The sequence below is a fragment of the Aulonocara stuartgranti genome (assembly GCF_965226115.1).
Source record: "Aulonocara stuartgranti genome assembly, chromosome: 22".
NCBI classification, from domain to species: domain Eukaryota; kingdom Metazoa; phylum Chordata; class Actinopteri; order Cichliformes; family Cichlidae; genus Aulonocara; species Aulonocara stuartgranti.
Window position 1 is genome coordinate 8,044,947 of NC_138957.1, and position 23,894 is coordinate 8,068,840.

General features: G+C 37.9%; 1 protein-coding gene across 5 annotated transcripts in view; it reads right to left on the reverse strand.

Annotated features, from left to right (window-relative positions):
* LOC309698352 (CMP-N-acetylneuraminate-beta-galactosamide-alpha-2,3-sialyltransferase 1-like) overlaps positions 1 to 23,894 on the reverse strand; it is a 103,255-nt gene that overhangs the window by 74,196 nt on the left and 5,165 nt on the right. For 2 of the 5 annotated variants that reach the window (XM_082520729.1, XM_082520726.1), the window contains exon 2: positions 19,905 to 20,060. The gene's annotated coding sequence lies outside the window, so the exon portion shown is untranslated. Of the gene's footprint in view, positions 1 to 13,051; positions 13,109 to 17,104; positions 17,179 to 18,149; positions 18,214 to 19,904; positions 20,061 to 23,894 lie in introns of all 5 variants that reach the window. The other 3 variants (XM_082520727.1, XM_082520730.1, XM_082520728.1) reach the window with 3 other exon arrangements.

A 23,894-nucleotide genomic window follows, 5' to 3' on the forward strand; every position in this document is an offset into this window, starting at 1 on the left:
ATATATTATATCATATATATATATATAAATTAATATATATATTAATTTATTCATTTGTACATGTTATGCAATTCAAAACTGTAGCGTAATTGTAGTGTAACATGTAGTGTAATCTATTAGTGCTCATGTACCGCACATTAATGTTGGCACAGTAAATACTGCTGTGTAATTTAAACCAAACGAAACACATCACACAGCTTGTTTATTAATGTGTGTATGTGTATCTATACATCATGTTAATGTAGTGAAGTAAAAGATGCAATATTAGGAATACTGATTTAAAGTATAGTGTAGCAAAATTCTAATTATCAAGCATTTTCACAGTTTTTCTACACTAAGTAGAATATGCTAAAGATAGCTTTTCCTTTCTGAAAACAAAAGATTAGAGTAGAGGCAACATTTAATGAGATGTGTATTTACTGTTGTATGTAGCTGAGAAAAGTGCACAACCAAAAGATCACAGATGTTAATAGCAACATTACTTATGGGTCAAATTTTATGTTCTGGGCATAAAATTTGAGTCCTGACCTCAGTCTGTCAATTAGACTTGCAGATGAATGTGCTCTTAGCACATAGCCAACAATCATATTTACATTTTACTCTTGGTTATCTACTAAATGATTAATTATTATTAACACAGTCATGTAAAAAATAAACTTCCCATAGAGTTCTGTGAGAAACTATAGCAATAGCTTTAGGTGCAATAACTTGAAGTAATCATTGGTGGTATAGCTTCGTCAGTCTCTTCCGTTTGTGTCATTGTCTTTCAGTCGCACCGTAACAGTGGGTCAAGATTTTATGTTTTTAATTTGCCATATTTTTATAGCTTATTTTAGTCTAATATTTTTCAGGTGCAGGATTTAGCCACAAGACATTTCCAGGGCTGGAAAATATTTTATGAATTGTCATAAAAACTTTAGCCGGGCTCACAGTGCAAGGCTTTTCAACAATCTCTTCAGGAGCCAAAGCTGCTGACAGAACCAAATATGTGTGTCCAAATCATTATAACGAACATGAAAACACCAAGTTAATTATCAGTTTCACAGCCGTTAGTTACATTCATGTTAAAATATGGCTATAATAAGAAATTATGTTGAGATAGAAGAAACCTACATCCTGTTGATAAACAGGGTGTAGGTTTTAATTGGTTATCTTTGTCCAAGTGTGAGAAACATGCAAACAAACTAAGAAATCAGAAAGATGGAAAACACGTTTAGAAAATCATCACAAATCATTTGAAAATCAAGTGGAGCTATAACATCATCTGCTTATTCTTCTTCTTACAAAACCACTATCAAACCTTATAAAGTGAACCCTTCTGCAAACACATCCTCGTGTCATCCATTCTCACAGCGAACTTCAGGACTCAGTTCACTACAAATTATTCTAAATGTTAAGAAACGAGACCATCTGCAAGCCTTTTATGATTGTACGGAGTCATAAAACTTATCATTTATGAGAGTCATCCCTCTCATAAATGTTAAATCCTGTGACTGAGTTACTTTACGGTCAGAGAGATGTGAAGATCAAATAGGAGATAAGAAGGCAAATGAAAGATAACAGGATGGTGCCTTGGGGTGGCTCCTGGAACAGTACCAACAGGAGCCTTTTGGCAAGATAGTTTGTAATCCAGGACACCGCAGGGCCATCCACCTGCATCCCCCACAGCTTATCCCCCTACAGCAGTTTGATGTTAAAGGGAAAAAAGAAAAAGAAATGCTCAGCACTGTGCAACCCCAGTCACTTAAACTGCAAGAAGTATGCGGCCGGGCGATGGCATCTGCCAGAGTATGAGACTGGATGGTAATGACATAAAATTTCCATAAACTCAAATAATCAATGTTAACCTGATAAAGACTCTGAGTGCAAGATTATCATTTAGATTGTTTTATTCGATTAGCTAAATCGGAGTACGCGTTCCACTAAAGCTACAATTAGGTTTATGTCCTCAACTGAAACAGGAAAACACTTCTTTACATTTTCGTTTTAAAACTTAAAATTCTTACAATTACACACACCAAAAGAAATGCAGGCCCTGCAAATGCTTGTTGTAATGTTTTTGTCCTCTCAGACCTTTGGATCAATAGCATGGACCCAGTAAAAAGCCAAGTCAGTGGATTAGAAATACCATTGATCACAATGATTCTCACTAATCCAATACTGTTTGTGTAACGGTACTTGAGCACTCAATGCAGCAGGAACCCTGGAGATGGCTGAGTTCTCTGTTTACGGAGGACTGTCTGCATTTCAAAGTTCACAACCATTTCACTCGAAGTACATACAATTTATATTGGATATTTATGTTTATCTGTCTGTCTACTACTCATTGGGAAATGCTCATATTAATGACACTTTTGCTAAACTTCTTTAATTTAAGCTAAATGTCTACATGTCAATACAATCTTGATTATTTGTTTTAAACATAATCAAGCTGGTGATATAGAACATGATGGGCCTATGATGCATACTTTCACTAATTAGACTCAAAATAATGACATGCTAATTTAAACCACAAATTTCTATTTATACACTCACTCAATGCCAGGATGCATATATGTGCTTCTGAGGCACCCATTGTTCTGGCACAAATGGACATGGTGCTCAAAAATAGTGGAGCAGTAGGGGATCGAGAGCTTGAAATATCAGTGCACTAAATATTCTTTATGGGGTTGAAAGTTATCCCAATACAATTGGTTATCTGGGTAGATAATTTCTCCATTTGGATCTTTCTACTTTGTAAAACTGGCTGGAGGTACACCCATCATCCATCTGGTTCACTGCCTATAGGTCCATTTTTTTTTTTCAATTTTATACCACCAGAATAGCGCTAACATCTCTGATCCCATCCCCCACCCTCATTTTATGAAGTCCTTCATGAAATATCCCTTCAATTCATTCTTTCTGCTAACCCCTGACCACATTTCAGAAAAATTATTTATTCACATAATAATTGCTTAATATACAATACAGAACAGACTTTTCTCAAAAGTGGTATTAACGTAGATTTATTAAGTTCATTTCCTTCTACTACTAGAATTCATATGCTTGATTCACAGTTAAACATCCTAATTTATGTTCTACTGAATTAGCTTTATTCTCTTTAACAACGTAGCAACTCATTAATCATTCAAAACCAGATAGATAGATAGATAGATAGATAGATAGATAGATAGATAGATAGATAGATAGATAGATAGATAGATAGATAGATAGATAGATAGATAGATGTTTTCTTCTGATTGGCTGTCTATCTTTGAACAGGATGTTTGAACAGGTGGCTTGGGCTACTGTGCTAAAACCTGACCTGTGTGCCTGAGATGATTACATTAGAGATATACCCTCTCACTGACATAAGACAGAATAATTTACTTCCTTGTATCGGATTAAGACCTTATAATTATTGTAAACCTTTGCAATAATTACAATCTAATGTTGTGGTGTAAAGAGGAAAATTTAAAAAGCTGTCACTGTCCAAATACTTGCTCTAACTGTATAACACAGCAGCTGGTCTGCTAATCAACTCCTGATGAGCTTTGCTAAATCAAAAAGGGGTGTCTTTTTATGCCCTTCATAATATTTAGAAAAGGGTAAAAAAAAAAACAAAAACATTCCAGCACATTTACTTTTAGAGACAGTGTTGGAGAAAGGAATTTCACAGGACTTCATTTTATTTCTTTTCAATACAAGTGAAAACAGAGGACACCCACCCATCTAGCAATTCTAAAAGGAGTCGGTGTAACACTTGAAAGCAGTAAGAAGGTCAGAGCAATTCTGTAAAGATGCTAAGAATATCTTGTTATTAACTAAACATAAGAAATGACCAGCAAGTGGTACAACATGATTTGCCAGCGAGCTACTTGTCAACAGCGCATGTGGAGTGGATTGCTGCCTACACACCGGCTTTCTCCTTTCACCCAAATTTCTTGAATCCCCCACTCAGCTCAGATGGAGTACTTTGCATAAATGTCAAAGAAATGTATTTCAGTCTGAAGTGAGAAAAAAAATGTGCAAAGCAAACACTTTTTATGGCTGAACCATGGGGACTGTAAGCAGAGGTTACAGGAAACATTTTTGCCCATTTGATTTCTGCAGATCTCTATTTTTGGCACGTCTTCTTTTTAAATGGAGCAGATACCTTAAAGTGCACACATCTAAATGTTGCATGTGTCGAAGACTGTGCTTTTTGCACATTTATGTCTTACACACTTCACTCACTTATTACCATTACTTATTAAAATTATTCATGATGAACAGACAGACGTTCATGTTACTTGGACTTATATTTTTAATATTTAAATGTCTCCTTTTTGTAAATGTCCTGGATCCCCTTTTTTTCAGCTTCCACACAGCTTTATAAAGCTACTGCACACTCAGAAAATTCAAATTGTTTCATAGCTCTTTCAGTGTTGCCATCAAAGTCCATTCATTTCAGCTGTCAGGCTAGTCTGTAATGTAGGCCGATTAAAGCTGACAAAGCTAATAATTCTGAAATATAATGAATATGAATATTTTTAACTTAGTGTTAGCACTAAATGAGAATTCTGCTGTCAGAAACATTCATACAGTCTCTACATGGATGCAGATACTTGACACTGTAACTGCCTTTACATCATGGAGCCCTGCTCTCAAAGACTTACACAGATGTATCTCTATCTGTGTAGCAGGATTTAAGAAATAAGCACTCAAAGTTTTAAAAACATGTTTAGAGCCGTGTTCTGTCTGTATGAAACGTGATGCCATGTAGCTGGTTGACTGATTGCAACTAATAGACTTACATTAGTTAGCTAGTTAGCTAGCTAGTGAAAGAATCGATAACTCAGGGGAAAATAAGGACACTAAAACTAAAAATCAGTTTGAGGGAATCACTGTTGGGCTGCCTCTGACTGCAACAATGAGTTTTATGTTAAAATACCAAAGATATACTGTCCACTTTCGCTCTCTGTCTCTTTAGCAGTAAGTGGTAGGGGTGCAACGATATTCGTATCGATATTGAACCGTTCGATACAGTGCTTTCGGTTCGGTACGCATATGTATCGAACAATACAACATTTGTAATTTATTTTATCAACTTTCCTTCTGACGATGCTGTCTGTGTTGAGCGCTCAGTGAATCTGCGTTCGACTACTCCGCCTAGGCTGCACTGTCGAGCGCAGATCCACTGAGCGCTCAACACAGACAGCATAGTCAGGAGGAAGAGCGCAGGGCAAGCTAGCGAGACAGAAGTTAAGCTCTCCTTGCAAGATGGACCTCCCCCACCCTCATTCAGATCTGGCGTTTGGAATTATTTTGGTTTTCATGTGACGTATGACCCTGAAGGTAAGCGAGTCATGGACTAAAGTAAAACAGTATGTTGGATGTGCCATGCAATGCTTAATTACATTGGTGTGAACTAGTGTGTTAGCGCAGTTAGCTCGTTAACGTGTTGGCCGTCTAGCCCCATGCACGGGGCGATCGGCGGTAGCTCGTTAACGGAGATTTGCCGTGTTGTGGCGTTAAGGTCATTTCAACGAGATTAACCTGAAAGCACTAGTGGGAACACAACGAATATGACTGCACATTTACGCCGACATCATCCTAGTGCAAAGACAAAAACAACAAGCATGCTACTAACTTTAGCCGAGTCATTTAGACAGCTGTTAGCACGTGATTCTCCTTATGCTGCTGAGAATATAGCCCAGAAGAAGCGGATAGTATAGCTTTTATTTTGGAAAGAGACATTTCTCTGTAATAAACTCTCTTTTCCAAAGATGAGTGATTCCTCAATCAGATACAGGGCTTGCAAAATCGCTAGCCCGACGTCCCGGAGTTAGCGATCTTTCCAGTCGGGCTACAAAAATCTCTCTGCCCTGCCCGTCGGGCTATTGTAGGAAAAATATATGTCAATGCTTTTGCATTCTTTCAGAAATGTAGCTGGGTAATTATGTCATTGGCATCGGTGAGCCACTGTCAATATGTGACATATTGAAATCGCGTTTGAATTTGCGCTTGTTTTTTTGCTTTCACTTTGCAACGACAGCACTGATCTGTGAGTGATGATAATTTGTGCACCAATTTCTCTGACATCGTCTTATTAATCGTTAGCTTACTATGCAAACATGACAAGTGAAATCTCCCGCAGCTTAAACATGTGAGAGGTTGATCGCGCAGAGAATCGCTGAGCTTATGTGAGTCCGTGTGTAAAAGTAGCAGTATATATATTTTAGTTCTGCTGAGCCAAATAAGACAGGTCGGGGTGAAGAAGTGACAGCCAAAGAAAAGCTTACCACAAAACGGAGAAGTTATGACAAATGAGACTATAAGGCAAAAAGAAAGTGCAGCTTTATGGTTTCATGGACAAAAGAATTTCTGTGGCTGCAATATGACGAGCTAAATAACCAGGGGTGCACATAAGTGGTCCGCAGGTGCGCATTCGCTGTCAAAATAAAAAACGCGCACAAGGGTTAGGGTTAAATTTAAAAACTGTACTTTTGAGTTAAAATATATATTTATAATTTTAATAAATGACAAATTAAAAAGGCATGAACATTTTTTGTATCGAAAAAATATCGAACCGTGACACCAAAGTATCGAACCGAACCGAACCGTGAATTTTGTGTATCGTTGCACCCCTAGTAAGTGGCTATGCATTGTTTAGCTAGCAATGAAACGGAAAAATCCAGCCGTTAGCCGTAATGCTCGGGTTTGTAAAGCGCTTTATAAATGAGCACTATGTCAGTTTTTGAGAGCAGAGCACCATGATGTAAATTAGCCTTTATATGTTTATTGTTTAATGTACTCTTTAATCAGGACCAAATTACCTCTGTAAACACAGTCACCATTCAAACCACTGCTGCCCATATGAATATAAAATATGTTCAATATTTAAAATTCAATAAACAAAAAAACAAACAGAGACATACACACACATATATTTACTGCTGGCCTTTATATATAATATTTGTAATACTGCTTTTAAAACTATTTCTTATCAAACAGACAAATAAGCACATTTCCAGAGTATTAGCTCCACTTTAATCCCTGTGGATAATTGTGTTGCCGTGTACCACATTCTTGGATCAGCATTAATTTAACTGCAGAGTAAATGCTCTCAGAAATGTCCAACTTTAGCCTTGTAAAAAAAACACATGTATGCAAATATGGTTTGGTATAGTCATGACATTATCAACAAAAGCAGAATATGCAGGCGACTCATTTATGGTCAAACACTGCTCCAGACAGTGGTACATGCGCATCACTCGTTTAGACTAACCACACATTCATATAAGAATAGCAACAAGTGAAATATTAAAGGTTTTAAAACAAACACTATTTCAGAAACAAAGTATGTCCTCAACAGACCAGCTGCTCTGAAGCTGTACTTAAGCTAAACGCTAATGCCAGCATACTGACATGCTCACATGGCCTAATTCACAAACAGTGGATAGCCACACATCTCAGATTATACTGAGTGTATGATTGTTTCACACACACAAAGCCAGGATTCATCAACATTTTCTCAACTGAATTTGTTATACAACACTTTTTTAATTTAACTGGGCAACAATTTCCCGGCTAGGTTTCATCAACACAGAGAACAAACAAAACAGTAAATAAAAGAAAAAAAATAGATGATCATGCTGCTGTTTCACATGTGCAGTATATAAAATACATCCCAGGGGGGCAGAACCAGCTCATGAACTATCTCAATCTCCATAAAGGAAAGATAAACAACTTCTACCTACTGCGAAAAAGGTAATCAAAAAGAAACATTTTGTTAATGAGTTTGAGGTGTACGACTGTAATAATTCATTCTAACATAAAGTTCTTGGGTTTTGAAGTATTTTTTTGTCTACCATAATTCACCTTTGTTTGTTTTTTGTTTTTCAGCATAATTTGCTCAAAGTGTGGCTCTTTGCTTACTACTTTGCTTAGTGTCTATGAAGAAAAATGTTGCTTACTCCTGGTTTAGCATATTAAAACTGCATTGACTAAAACAAGATTTCCATCCTTGTTGGATGTCATCACTTACAGTTTAATCCATCTCTTAAGTCTGATCTCAATAGCCGTTTCCGGGTCCAAACTCCTCTTCAGTTTCTAAACTCAAGCAAACAGTGCTGCATCACTGAGAGTTAAAAACTGTCTAAATGCTTTCATCTTTTTAATAAAATGATCAGTGTGTCTTCTCTACCAGGTGTAACAAGGAAGATATTAACCCTAAATTCCTTTTTGAAGCATCCTTTAATGCTTTGAGTACTCCAGGAGGGTAGAAAAGCACTACATAAGAATCAGCCCATTTACTTTTTGGAAAGGTTTGCCTTTTTTGGCTTCCTCCTCGTTGTTTTGTCTTTCTCTGGGTTTCTCACTTAGAATGACATCATCTACTCCATGATCCACCTCAAATTAAACACACTTCATTCTTTAAAAGAAGACAGGCATGGGTATATGCAGATTGCAGATAGCAAGCATGTGCTCATGTATACAGAATTATTCTGACTCCCTAACCTAAACATATGGTAAGAACAAAACTTGTCCATGCGTATGTTTTATTAGTGTAACTGTAATGTTGCATGTGCATTTATTTTCTGCACAGGATAAACAGAATTTGTGTGCATAAATTAATAAATTACACCCAGTAAGTAGCTAACAAGTTTTCGCTATCTTGGTTTAGCAGATTAGTATGCTAATGTTTGCTAAGCACATTGCAAGATACCAAATGGGACACTGGCAGTGGATCCTTTTGGTTGTAGATTACAAAGTTGGCTATTTGTGGACTTGGCTTGTATAGTGGTTCCCACAGGAAGTGTTGATGCATTGTATGGATGTGCTTTGTGTGCAGCAACGTTTAGATAGTTGGTGCATGTCGAAATAAAATTCAGTTGAATGAAGACATTTGCAAGCAGAGCATTACATTGTAATGAGATACTTCAAGTTATAATGTTTCAGTGTATATGAATTATGCTAATAGCAGCTAGCTGTACTCAAGATTAAGTAAAAATACTTGAGTTTGATAGGCTACAAGGCTTCCGGGCATTATAATAATATTTCCTGATCCTGAAACTATCCTGTTCAGCAAACAGGGATTAGGGCATATTTATTTTGCCTCATGCATGCTGTCCTCCCTGTAAATGTAGAACTCAGAGTGGGAGTTCGCATTCGTTTTGATTTTGATTAGTCACTCTTTGTTGTGCCTGCAGGGGGTGCTATTTTACATAAATCTTACATAATCTACCTTTGAGCTGAAGAGGGATGGGGTGGAGGGGATTTCATGGGATTTCTTTCAGCACCAAAATATCTCCTAGAAGTATAGGTCTTATTCTCTGTAGAAGGCAGCTTTAACATCTAACATGTATTTTTCCATTTTCTGCCAGGCAGTCTCTGTTTGGCATGCGTTACCTTCCTAGAGCTTATATATTGGAAGTAAAAGCATCCTTCAGTGTAGTTTAAATAAGTAGGGTGCTTTCAGGGTGCTTCAAAAACATTTTTTATTTTGGGGTGGGGGCTACAAAGGTTCCAGCAGGAACCCTCTGAGGCTTCTCTCCAGTTGTTTAAAGATTACTTTTCTTTCTGCTTACCTTTCCACATTAACTTTTATTACTGCTCCAAGAAATCTCTGAAATACTTATTAAAGCTGTAGTCTGCAGTTTTTCAGGACCAAGCCTCAAGTTTAACAATGATGCATGGTGGTGTGTGGGACTCTGACATGAAATTTGCTTCAGTGCTTCTTAGACCATTGTCAGATACCCTGTCCTCCTAAAACATTAACAATACCGAAATATCTGATGAGTTCATACTGTGAAACAGGTAGAAAATGTTAGTCAACAGTGTGCTGCAAACAAAACACTGCTTTAAATATGGGTTTAAACATTGATGTGAGGTTGCACTTCATGTCATGCATATCCCACATCATAGGATAAAAACAATTCTTTGAATGGCTGTGGTATAGTATATGTGTATTAGCAGTGTTTTTCTTTGCAGTGTTAACATTTGTGGCCAACAGCAAGAGGAACATTTGGAAGATTCTAACGATATAAACCCTCCTCGTTAGTCACACACCCTGTATTAATGAGCAAATATAGAAGCAATTTACTTTTTGTGGCTGGTAAATTAATCAATTAGTATCAGTTGTTGTTTTTCAGTTTATCTACATTGCGCTTTATCTGAAATCAAAGATGAGAGGTTCAGGGTTGATTATGATTCTGTTCTTTCGTCCTGCCTCAACAGTTCTCAGTGTTGATTAGGCTGATCAGCAGTACTTGATATCTGCGCTTTTAATTATGCTGCAAATGCGTCTTAAAAATAAAACATGAAGCACAGGATTTAGCAAGACTTGTATGCTGACATAAAGTGACTGCTCTAGCTGAATGGAAATTTGCATTTTTATATTTATCACAGAATTTATTGACACCAATAACCAGATAATATAAACCAACTGGGAACCAGCAGACAATCATGTGCTTATTTCACAGCAAATAGGCACCCAATTTGAATTTAAATCAGGGTTTACCTGTGTCAGTGCAACTATATAGAGCTGGTTAATTAGTCCTTTAAAACAAAATACTGTAAGCTGTCTCTGTCTTTGAAAATTAAATAGTTCATTTGAACATTCTTAAGATATTTTTGTCATTAAGCAGTAAAAACATTTTGGTTTATGAAAAATGTCACATTTTCATTTTCTGCATGGAGGGAAAAACTGGAAAACTCTCAAAGCTAATTTGTGCAGCATAGTGAGCACATACAAACTTCACACATGGACAAGACCTGAGTTAAAAGACCAACACAGTAACCATGAAGCCATCTACTGGTTTTAGACTTGTTACCATGTTGATTATAAGAGTGTTAGGACCACTTTGGTATCAGATTGGCGACCTGTCCAGGGTGTACCCGCCTCGCCCTATGGTAGCTGTGATAGGCTGCAGCCCCCTTCCCTCCATGACCCTGATAAGGATAAGCTGAAGAGAATGGATGCATGGATACAAGTGTTTGAGACTGATTTTACTTTTGAAGTCAGCCTCAAGTATAGTTGGTATTCCACACTTGACTTGAAGAACCAGAAGTTGCTGTGTTGACCCTTTTGGAACGATATAACAACGTCTCAAAAGCAGGAATGCTTGTTCTGCGAGCTAAACTGTTACAGTCCCGGCATACTATTTTTGGCTCCATTTTCCCCTTCTTTTTGTTATCCAGTCACCCATCCAGATCCAGCAACATCCGGACTCTTCACATTATTTTCTGCTCTGTGTATAACCTATTAAATGAACTAAGAATGGTGAAAGGTGGAGGAAACAACAGGAATGACTAAACAATTATACAGCGATTAAGAATTGGTCATTCCAACTTCAGCAGACATCAAACTTGTGATTTCAATCAGTGTAAATAAAAAATATCACTGAAAAATGGAAGCATGTTCTGTTTTCATGTGAGAAAGATGAAGAAGAAAGAAGGGCTGCACCTACAGGACCACAACATCTGAGTGTGGGGACTCGGCTCAGAGAGGAAAATTAATATTTATGTTTTGAAGCAAAATGTACCAATGTTACACAACTGAACAACAGTACAGACTGTGGAAAACAATAGAAGACCATAATCTAAAGGAAGCAGTAATGCAACTGGGATACCCCTCCAATGATGTCACTCCTGCAACTCAAGTGAAATCATTCGAGGCATCTCTGTGCTTGTTTTTGCCTCACACAACACTCAAGACACCCTGGACAGAGGGTACATCTCTTGATCGCCACTTCACACCACATAACCCCTCTCTTCACACAAACCAGCTACAGGGTGGGCCATTCACCGTAATAACGTTGCGTTGAAACCAAGTGACATTACCAATAAGTTTGATGTGTCACATGGCCCTCTTCCTATTGAAAAAACAAAAGTTGTATCCAAGATGGCCGACTTCTAAATGTCCACCATGGTCACCACCCATCTGGAGTTTGCCCCCTCACATATACTAATGTGCCACAAACAGGACTTTAATATCACCAACCATTCCCATTTTATTATGGTGTATCCATATAAATGGCCCACCCTGTAGTTTCCACCAGTCCTTACAAGGATATCCAGCTACTCGGCTGCATCAGCCAGCTTCTAATTACCTAAAGCTTAGATCTAAAAAATATCTAACTGTTTTGTAATTACATGAAGCCTTGTTCTGCTGTGGTAATTCTAATTTCTCAGTTCTTCTTTTCCCTCTTGTGTAATCAAATTCCTACCACATTTTTCCCCCAGGAGCTAATATTATTATATTATTCTCGAGTGTAAATCCAGAGGTGCAAAGCACTGGTTACACTGAATAACAGGAAGGCCTGATTAAAGAGCTGGCACAGTTCTGGAAAGAAATTCTTTGGACAGATAAAACCAGGATTAACCTGTACTAGAATCAAGAGAAAAGTAGCAGGATGAATTCTGAAGTGTACAGGGAAATACTCTCAGCTCACGTTCAGTCAAACGATGCAGAAGTGATCAGAGAGCACTTCACAGTGCAAATGAATAATTACCTAAAAGGTGCTTCAAAAGCAACCCAAGGGTTTCTCAAGGCAATTATATAGGATATTTTTCAATGGCCAAGTGATTCACCTGATCTCAGCAGAGGATGCTTTTCAGTTACTGAAGACACAGGTGACGGTAGTGAGACCCACAAACATGCAGCAGCTGGAGGTGGTTGCAGTAAAGTCCTGGCAGAGCATCTCAAGGGAGGAAGGTAAGCATTTGATGATGTCCATGTTTTCTAGACTTCAGACAGTCGCTGACTGCACAGGACTTTCATTCAACTAGATTGAAATAGTCCAGTTACTTTGGAGACTAACATAAAAATGCTCAAATTAGATTACACAACCTATATTACACAGCATAATATCTCCATACAGAAAGCCCCCAAATATAAAAGAAGAATCAGCAGACTCCATATTTGATAACTTTATTACAAAACTGTTCAGCTTTGTGAAATTGCTATAGCGTCCACTGAAATGGATGTGGGCATAATTTTAAATTAAATATAAGTTCATCACCTTATTCTAATTGAATATTGGTTTTCTGCAGGCAGTGAAGTTAGGTAACATTAATTTGTCCTTACTCTCTCATCTCAGCTTGGCTGTTTTTTCTTCTTCTTCTTTTTCAATTAAACATCCATCTGGAAAACAGACATCTCCAGTGAGTGAGGGTTTGTTCAAATGCTTCAGTTCACTGCCCATAAATGCACTTTAGGGTGCTAGGGCTGTCAGGCCAGCTCTTTTTGCTGGATAATATATTGTTCCAGAAATAATTGCAATAAACAATAATAGTCATTTTAAGACCTCAGAGCACAGAGAAAGGGTGGGGGTACAGAAACACAGCATGTCTTTTCTGCTCATTTGATTTAGGTAATGTGAAAAAACATCTGTCTGTATTTTGTTACTTTTGTTCTGTGTCCAGAAATGATTTTTGATAATAATTAATGTCTGTAGCATTGCTTTGATAAATTCAACAAGTCCAATTTTGTCTTGAGGATACAAAATTCACAATTCTCATGGAAGTCCTAGGCACTCCCCACCTTTGTGCTGAAACCATAGTACCTTCACCATACAACATATGGTCATCATACAATGACCATACTTAATTAAAATGAGTAACTAAATTGACGCTGTTTGTTTTTTAACATTTACTCAGTAGTTTCTTTCTATATCTTTGGCCACACAATGATGTACCGGAGCAAACTTGTTTTGTTTTTCTATTTGACTTTTCTAAGTATAGAAGACTTCTGCACTGGCAAGCGCAAAGACTCATGAGATGGTTAATGTTTAACAACAAATTGTTAATTTAGTAGTGTTGTGATCATTATTTCAGCCATGTTGTGTTTAGACTCTGATTCCTGTGAATGTGTTATGTTGTTTCTAGTGCTGTGTGCACAGATTTAGCTAGAAATGGGCCACCGTGACTGAGGCTTCTCTGGCAACTGACTTTATTTTCACCCTGTTTTACAGCAACAACAGCAATGACAAATTCTTTGGTAAGTCATTTCTCAGCTGGCTTCAACAAATAAGAAACACATATTAATAAATTAATTATTCTAAAAATAGAACAAAGATGGTTTATCATCTCATCCACATTTACCTCCTCTTCACCTATCCTACAGCCTCTCTCTCATCCACCGTTCACATTGCTCTGCCTCGGTCTGCAGCTCGATTTGTGTGATTTGCTCGTAGTAGTTCTCCACAATCTGCCCTGGCTTAACATGTCATCCATGGCAATTTCAGTCCTGCAGTAATTTTTCATCTTTTATCTAACTGCAGTCCTATATATATTTATTTATCAATCACATCTAGCTAGGTGGTTCATGTTTGTAACAGAAGATCCATGCACACAGCATTGCAAGGTAAGTGGATGTTTCCTCAACTGCTTGTGCAGCTTTCAAGCTCCCACAATTCTTTTCCATCCAGCAACGCTCTCTTATCAGGTCCTATGAATCCCACTCAAATAGGGGATGCATGATTAGATGATGGAGATCTGCTCAGCCTCACCTGACACCACACCCTAAACCCACTGCTCCACCCCTGCCCTGCAGCTGAGCCAGAAACCATACCCTGCCACAATGTTATATGTTGTGCAAACAACATATGTTACAAATTTTAAGAGTAGCTTTTTACATTGAAATGTGGTCAAAATAATTCTGTGTATAAGTGATTCTTGGTATAAGTGGCTGCAATGGTTCTTTTACTTCCTCCCCCCCCTTTGAATTATAAATTGACCAATTTTAGGAAAAGTCATGAAATATCAGATGATGACATTTTATTTAAAGAGAGTTACATGATTTGTAAAATGCCAAAGAGTCAAAATAACCTGTAGTGGTGATGCAAACAGAGAAAAATAAACCATACAATGGTGATTTGAAAACTAAAGGAACGGTGAAAAGTAGACACCGAGTTGGGATTGTTTGTTTCAAAAAACAGCTTTCATACTCAAGAATAAAACTTGAACACAAAATTGATTTTTTTCTTCATGTGCCCATGCTTTGACTTCAGAGATTACACTGGGATTCGCATCAGCAGCAAGGAGTCAGTAACATAAAAGAAATGAAACCAAATTTGGGGGATTTAAAGAAGGAGAACATTACTGGAGCAGAAGATACTGACAGGCAGGCACTTTTATTTATTTGCAAGTCAAACCTGTAACCCTTTTGAAAACTTTAATAACTGTAATAACAGAGTTTGCATACATCACCTGCATGTAAAAGCAGGGTTAATACAACCAATGTGTTAATTGTTACAGTTATTGCTTTATATCCCAGAATGCTAACTAACCAACTAAGGTCATGTTTAAGTGGGAAAACATCTTTCACGAGGGGGAGGCCAGACTATCAGCACTGCATATTCATGAAAAGCTCGACTGAGTGACTGTGACTGGTGATTATGAATTTGTCTACTTTCATCACATTCATTCTGGTGGAAGGCTACAAAGTATTAAGCCTATACAAAAGTCTTTTCATGCACTCAGGAGGAAATGGAAGCAATAAAAGAAGCTAAACCAAATTTGTAGATAGCAAAGAGAAATTGTCAGAGGTGGATACAGGAGATCACTAGCCATTGGAGATAAGGAAAAACTCAATAATGGCGATATTATCCTTTAAGCTGATTACTAGCCCCCATGAGATGAACTGACCTAATCTGACAAAGAGATTTTGTGTGTTTACTTGGATGATGAGAAAGTTTCAGGTCTGATTCAGATATTTACTAGATCCAACAGAAGAAAGCAGTTCTTTTCTAAGAACTCCGGTCCTTTTATTAACCGGAGGTGAGCATCTGCCTGTTTCGCCTCCTCCTCCCTCTATTCTTTTCTGCAGCTCTGCTTTGATAACAACATCTGTGACATAAACTTTATAGAAGAATTTGGCTGTTTGATCAATGGAAATGAAAACAATACAGTTTGTAAGCCACACAGGCACTAGTCTGTGTTCGCAATTCTAAGAAATGAGATGAAGTCTCTCCTGCTGTGAAGCTCAGCGGGTAAGTCCAGCACAACAGTGAATCAAAAGTTGAGTAACACCACCAGCTGCAAATTCATGTCTTCACTCACTCAAAGAAAGTTTTATAACAAAATCTGGACTCCCACCTGTGGTGTGCACCAACCCAGTTTCCCAGAAATTACCTTTTCATAAATTCAATTACGTTTTTGCAACATAAGGTAACAGGTAGCATGTTTTTAGAGTTGACAATGATGCCACAGAGGCAAAAAATGAAAAGTTAGTGTCAGAGAAAGTTTGTCATTTTGTCTAAATGTAAATAAGATATCTTAATTCACCATTGTCTGCAATCCCTACTCTTAATTTCACTGCAGTTACTGAACTGACAACTTATTCAGCATCAGTACTACATACATTTTTATTCCAGCATCAGAGAACTGATTTTGTCAAACTTACACATACATCCACACTGAGCTGGACTATTAAAAAGGCACCAGAGCCACAGGGTTGATCTATCCATATAAAGAGAGCATGAGCAGTATAAAAGATATACATAGCTTCTGCTTGCTAAAGAGAAGCAGTGCAGAAGTGCCTATCACCCAGATAATTTTTAATGGCATGAAGGGGGTGACACTCTTTAGAAGTCCATGTGAAAACAGCTCTTGGCTTCCTCGCTCTGTCACTCAAGTAAACATTTTCCTGATTAGTTTCAGGTCTTGTTGAATAAATTATGAAGTTCAGTTTGTGACTTATGATCATTATAAGAGGCAGAAAGGAAGATTGCCCAGTGATTGCTAACAACTTGTCATCATTAACAAGTCGTTAGCCAATGAGCATGCAGTGTCCTGTTTGTCTGTGAGATCCACCGCTGGCTTGTTAAATCCTATATTTAATTGAAATAGTACAAAGATACTATATCCTATATTGGAACAGGTATTTGCTGTTTTGCTGGGAGTAGGACAACAATAAACTGATTGGTTCATTAGTAACATGACTGGGTAGAAATGAGTTTTAGGAGTAATGACAGGGAGAAAATCAAGCATTGCTTATTTCAGCAGGACAATACAAAGAGCATGGGTCCTTACTAAAGCGAAAGGCTAAAGTGGGCTGTCTGATATCTAGGCTGGTTAAATTTTGAAAACATTTGACACTTAGTACAAAGATACTATATCCTATAATATACTATCTCACCTTTTTTCCCCCTCAAGGAATATCCCCGCACAAGAAACGTCTGCATACATACAGCACAGCTTCAGACAGCAGGTCTGCTAAGGAAAATCAATTTTACATCTCAACATGATTTTCTAGAACATTTTTCTGTAAGAATATAAGCCAACCTCAATTCACATTTATTCACAAGAAATTACATTAGAGGTATACCAATAAAGCAAATAAGTGTGGATCTACTGTCTGCAACACAGATCTTATTTTTATATAAGACAAAACCTGATGATACCGACGACAGCTCTAAACTTTACCCATGTGACTGCATAGAGGATGCAAATATCTGTATAATGGGTGGTTTCTCAGTTTGGCTTTAAATGCGATCTAAGATATGATATGCTTAAAAGCAACAAAAACCTTCTTATTCACTTTCTTGCAGAGGGGTGGATGAAAAATCTGTGTTAAACCCCTACGTGTCCATATAGCCAGAGGCAGGCTAGCTCAGCTTTGCATAAAACAGCTAGACTAACTCAGCCCAAAGCTAACAAAATCCTCCTACCAGCACATATAAAGTTCAGACTACTTGGTTTAAAACAGCAGAGTAAAAATGACACATTGCGGATTCATGGCAGGTATTCAGTTTTTAATTTTAAGGTGTTTTATATTGTAAGTTATAGATCCTGCAATATTACTGTGCTGGTCTGATTGTTTCCCCTCCGTTTTGTCTTTTACATAATTAACAATGAGTGAAATTTAGGGGCAATCATTGTCATCATAGCTGGAGAAACAACAGCTGCAATTAAATTTTTCACTCGATATGCATAGACACATTTATTCTAATAATTATTCACTGAAAATCCCAATTAAAGCCGTGAAAGCAGCACTCTTTATGTACTTACAATTAACTTCCTGAAGCTGCTGTAGGTTTTTATGACACCATATTTAAAAATCAATAATTAACAAGGACCCATAATAGCAGACACCCTAAACGGTTCGGTAGTGTTGCAAAGAAATATATGTGCATTGTTAAGTGGACATTATAATGCTATATAGTAACTCTTTGAACACTCACAGAAAAGCAGCTGAGTAAATGAGCGGGGAAGAGACTGCATATCGTCAGTGTCCCACTTCAAGAGCTAATGTGGGGCACAAAACACACAAAAAAAGAAAGAGTGAGGAGAGCAGGACCACAAAACTCTAGCTACACTCGCTTTTTTAAACATAAACTATGCCCAATAACGACTATTTATCAGGTTATTACTGCCATTACATCAAGATGCAAGTGTTGTGAAACAAATCACATGTTCATGCATTGGGCACCTCAGCCATGTGTTTGTACACCACTTTGCATTATCATTAGTTATTATTAATCTTTGGTTCTCTTGCACAGTGTGTCTTTTCTCCAGTTTCCTCCCCTCACCCCCAGCCCCTCAGCCTAAGGTAAAAGGGAGTTTTTCCTTCCCACTCTCATAATCGGTCGTCTGATTGTTGGGGTTTTCTTTGTATTATTATCCTGTTGGTATTTTACAATATAAAGTGCCTTGATGTGATTTGTTGTCGTGATTTGGCACTGCATGCCTGCTGCTATGCAACAATGCCATGTTTTGCATCTTCCACAGTGACAGTTCAGTGTGGTGCTGCTGCGATGTATTAATGACTTATCATCAGGATGTGAAAAAACTGTGTTAGCTGAACAGTTCCATACATGTTATTACTTGTTGAGACAACTGTTGAGCAGAAGCTGCTGCAGAAGGAGGTATCTGGATTGAGATTGATGGAGGCTGAGTTTGAGCTAAACGTGTTCTGTGCTGCTCATGATATTCAGACTCATATTAAAAGTAGCTGGCGGAGATTTGGCTTTTGTTCCTTTGTTCCAAGCTGTGCACTGAGTGAAGGAGGACAGGCTGCTTAGGCATTTGTTAAATTATGAAAATGCCATTGTAAAAATCTGACCTGTTATCAAATGCTGATCAAGAAGCAAGAAATTGGAGTAATTTATATATATTTTAATGTAGCTTATTCTGATATTCAAAATAGTTTTTATTGGCCTATTGTCCTGCCCACCATGAAGATGATTTAAAATAATGAAAAAAAGTGAGAAGTTGGGGTAATTCCTTACTTAAACTTTTTCTTGTACTATACAGGAGGTAAATTGCATCCTTTTTTGCATCTCTTTAAAAGGCAAGCTCACTCGCCACTTTAGTCAGCTTGAGCCAAGATCTAAATCTAGATCCATCTGATCTAGCTAGAGAAGAGCAACTAGACGAGCTAGAGGAAGTTTACAAAAATGTTCTTGTGCAGCCACCTTTTTATCTGGCTCCTTCTGGGTCTCCCTCACACTCCACTTTCTATAGTGTACAAAAGTTCGGCTCTCTGTTGCTTGCCCATAACCACCATGCAGGTTTCCCAAGGTATGCGACTGGGGCTCTGTCCGCCACCTTCTTTACTCTCACAGAGGCTGCTTTTGCAAGACTGGCTATACAAAAACACCCCCTAGCCATGCCCAAACTCCCAGCCAGACAACCATATTCAGTAAATGCACGATATGTGTTATGTTTCTGAATAATCGTAGTAAATAAGCAACATAACAATAGCAACCAAAAAACGTGTGATTACGACTTTTGCTATAATTAAGCAGTCTTCCTCTGGGCACTTGGAGGGTGCATCATCTGCCACATTTTGCCCTTTAACAATGACCAGGATTGCCACAAAAGCTGACAGGCTCTTGATTTGCTTCTTTTCCACCTTTACCCAAATTTCATGAAATTTGGCTCTGCAGTTTTTACATAACCTTGATCACAAATACTTAAATAAATGGAAAACATACCTCTGCTTTGGCTCTTGCTTTAGTGGAGGAATGACACTGGTACGCTTCTTGAAGTGCTACATCATGCCACAGGCTGGACAGGGGCTCTGGTCAGTGTAGAGGGGAAGATGAATGGCTCCAAACACCAAGTTGTTTGAGGCGACAATCTGCTGCCCTCTGGAAGAAAAATACACTGCTAATGTCAAAGAAGAATTTCATCTTTCAACTTGACAACAACCCAAAGAACACAGTCAAGTCAACCACCCAGTCAGCCTAAAGGATGTCTTTTTCCTGGATCCCTCCATTTGTACAAACTCTGTGGACAGAACCAAAAAGAAAACTGCGTATAGGCTCATGAGCTGAAGACACAAATGTGGGACAATTTCTAAATCAGATTACTCGGGTGGTAGAAATCTTTTCAAAACAGTCATACCTATTATCAAAGCAAAAATTACGGGATGTTCAGCATTACGCAACGATGGAGGTTTTGCTTCCCCTTTTTTAATACATTGCCCGAAATTAGCTGCTTCTCATTTCTACCTTTGGCTCTTTATTTCAGCATATCCAAAGGAAAATGGAAAAATCAGCTTTGATTTAATAGGGTTTCATTCCAGCCTACAAGGCAATAAATACTAGAAAATTAGAAAGAGTCTGTACATTTCTGATATCCCTGGTATACCCATGCAGAAGCCAGCCAGATGTACTTCCAATACTGATTACAGAACTGAAGACAGTAATTATTCATAACCATTTCAGAAGCCAACTAGCATGTCTGTGTTGCTCTGATGAAGACTGGTGCCCATTCTCCTCCATTTCAAGGATTTCTCGAACGAAACATTAATAAGCTCGACTGCAAAGTGTTCAGAAAATAAAAGTTCTAAAATTATAAGACGGTTATGAGAGGTTTAGAGCACTAATAAACTCTCAGTAAACTCTCAGTAAAACGAATGCTGATAAAGTGACACAAATTAGTTGTGTATGATTTGTATGCTGTAAATGAAGATGTAGCTTTTGGTAGTCCAAATGTCCCGATTTAGAAAAACTGGCCCAGTACAAATTAGAGATGGACCGATCCGATATTATGTATCGGTATCCGTCCGATACTGACCTAAATTACTGGATCGGATATCGGAGAAAAATAAAAAATGTAATCCGATCCATTAAATATCACGAAAGCACCTCACAAAACTTGCAACGCGCCGTAACTCACCTCAGAACGTTAGCACTCGGAGCAGTATGCATCACGTGATAGAGCAGCTGTGGCATGCGGGACCTGTCGGTGCTCTGGATAGCATTTGGAGCTTCGCTAGCAACCCGGCATTTCATCTCCGACAAAGTTATCCCCGAGAGAAGTAAAGCAAGTGTGTAAGTCCATCTCTGAATGTTTGTAAAGCATTCCTGCGTTAAGCTTAACAAGCGACTGCCTCTCCTGCTGCTACTTCAATCATGAAACTGCTTAATGATCAGCTGATCGGCTTTTCTGTCGCGAGTCCGTCTCTCTGGTTTGTTTTTGGCCCACTTTGCACCAGACAGAGGAAACCAGCGGCTGAACAACAGCAGAACGTTTAAGCTTGATCAGCTGTTGTTAGAATGTATTTAATATTACTTTCTACTCGAGGATCTTTTTCTATGTAGCTGACGCTGGTAACTGTGCAGGGGCGGATCTAGCAAAGTTTAGCCAGGGGGCCGATAGGGCATTAACAGGGAAAAGGGGGCACAAAGACATACTTTTCTTTCTTATTCTCATTTAAAATGTCGAGCTTTTAATAAATAATTATCCAAATCTTACACCCAAAGTTTTAATCTGATGTAAAAGGAATAGAAGTCAATTACTGTAACTATTAAGTCTAATATATATACCCTAGTAAGCTATAGTACTTTTTCCTTTGGGAAGGTACCATCTGTGCAGTCTGCAATTTTGTTGAAGAAAGATGTTGAATCTATTTAATATTTCTTGAAAAATAATTGATTTCTGTGCATTTTTTTTCACACTGCATCAAATTAAGGTTGATTACGTCGATTAAGCATCATGAGGTGGAGCGTGAGGGGTGGTTCCCTATTTTTTATTTATTTATTTTTGTTGTTGCTGGGAGTTGGAACCCTATTAGTTAGGTTGCTTAATATTTACGCTAAGTACTCTTTAAAATACCAGAATAGGGAGGATGGTGTAGGTTTAAGTTTATTAGATTGATCAGTATTGCTGAACTATGAAAATTTTTTTTTGCATACAGGTATAACAGAATAGCTTTAGTGTAGTTGTTGTTTTAAACTTGAGTATGAACTTATACAAAATGCAGCAAGATATTTAAAAAACAGTTTTGTTGATTAAAAAACACTATATCGGATTCATATCGGTATCGGCAGATATCCAAATTTATGATATCGGTATCGGTATCGGACATAAAAAAGTGGTATCGTGCCATCTCTAGTACAAATGTTCAACATAACAATTTTTCTGTTAGCCACAACTATTGCGCTTTACTATAGTCAACCAATTCTGACTGGTTATTATTGGTTATTATTGTTTGAGGGATGTCTGTTTGACTGACAGGTGTACCGACACAGGGAGCTGGAGCTGATAGCTGTCTACTGGGCCTCATCTGGTCACTCAAGTTGTGGACCAAAAGCACTCATGTTGAGGCAAAGTCCAAATCCGGTGTATGACATCCAAAGGCTATGTCCATCTATTATATATACAGTGTAGCCTGTTGAAAAGGCACATATACAGAGTATATTGGTCCAACTGTATTTATTCACAATGTATCTTGTTGTGAAATAAGAAAATCAATGCAGAGCCTGTGCATAAACACGATATAATCCATGCTGGTTTACACTTTCAAAGGTTATATCAAATCAGTGTGTATGAAACTCAACGATTACACATGAGGTGTTTCAACTGCTATACTGGGATTAACTGAATTGCAATTTGCTTTAGTTTCAAAGCTGTTTTCATCAGAGATAGCTGCACCCAGTCACAAGGTTCAGAAAACCCACCACTCGCTATCTACCCAGCATCAAATGACAGTCTCATTAGTAACATGCTGGGCAACAGTGGTGATTACTGCACAGTAAAAGGACCGATTCCCTTCCCTGAGGTGTTAGCACTGACACAGAGCTTAAAGGCGAAAGGATATTGGACTTGCAATTACGAGTTACCACAAACATGACTGCAAATAAATGGTAATAATACCCTGTAGCTGTCATTGTCTTACAAATTCACTTGTTGTTGCTGTCCATGCAACGTTTGAGCAACATTAAGATTAACTTAGTTTACCTTGAAGACTGGAGGGGGACAGCAATACAGCAGGGTTATTTCTAAAAGCTGCCAAACATCCCTTTGACAGGGTAACTTATTGCCTGTCTTTCAGCCCTTGCACTGAAGTAAGCTAACTTCTTCATCTCCATATTTATAGTCACAGGCAAGAATTCCCAATGTCACACCAATGAGATAAGAGGGTTTTCCATCCATCCATTCGTTGATCCATCCTCCTGTGCATATTCCAATTCAGGTATTTTTGGCATAGCAAAAATCTCTGTTTTTCACTCCACTGGTCCAGCTTGTATCATAATAAGCTCCTCATTACGAACCTAAATCTCAAATTTGGCTTGTCTCAGGTATTCTAAGTGCTCTGGCAGTTAAGCAAACAGGAGTATTTACATTTCTCCCACCTCATTATTCCTGAGATGACCTCCAGAGCAAAGTAAAGCTACAGTGGGCCCAGTCTAGAAGTCCTTTCCATTGAGCCAAAGTGCAGAGTTGCAGTGTTGCTGTTTTTCATAGTATGTTTAATTAATGAAGTGTTATTAACGGTGGTTGCAGTGAAGCATTAGGGGAAGTAATGATTTCACTATCAGTAATTATAGCAGTGATAGGCCTGTTTATTCCAATTAGTCTTCATATGGCAGTAATTTGCTGTTTTTGTTATTCTTTATGGTTTGTCGATTTTTATACATATATATTAAATGGACTCTTGCAACTTAGTTAAGACTAATTGTTGCTGGTGCTTAATA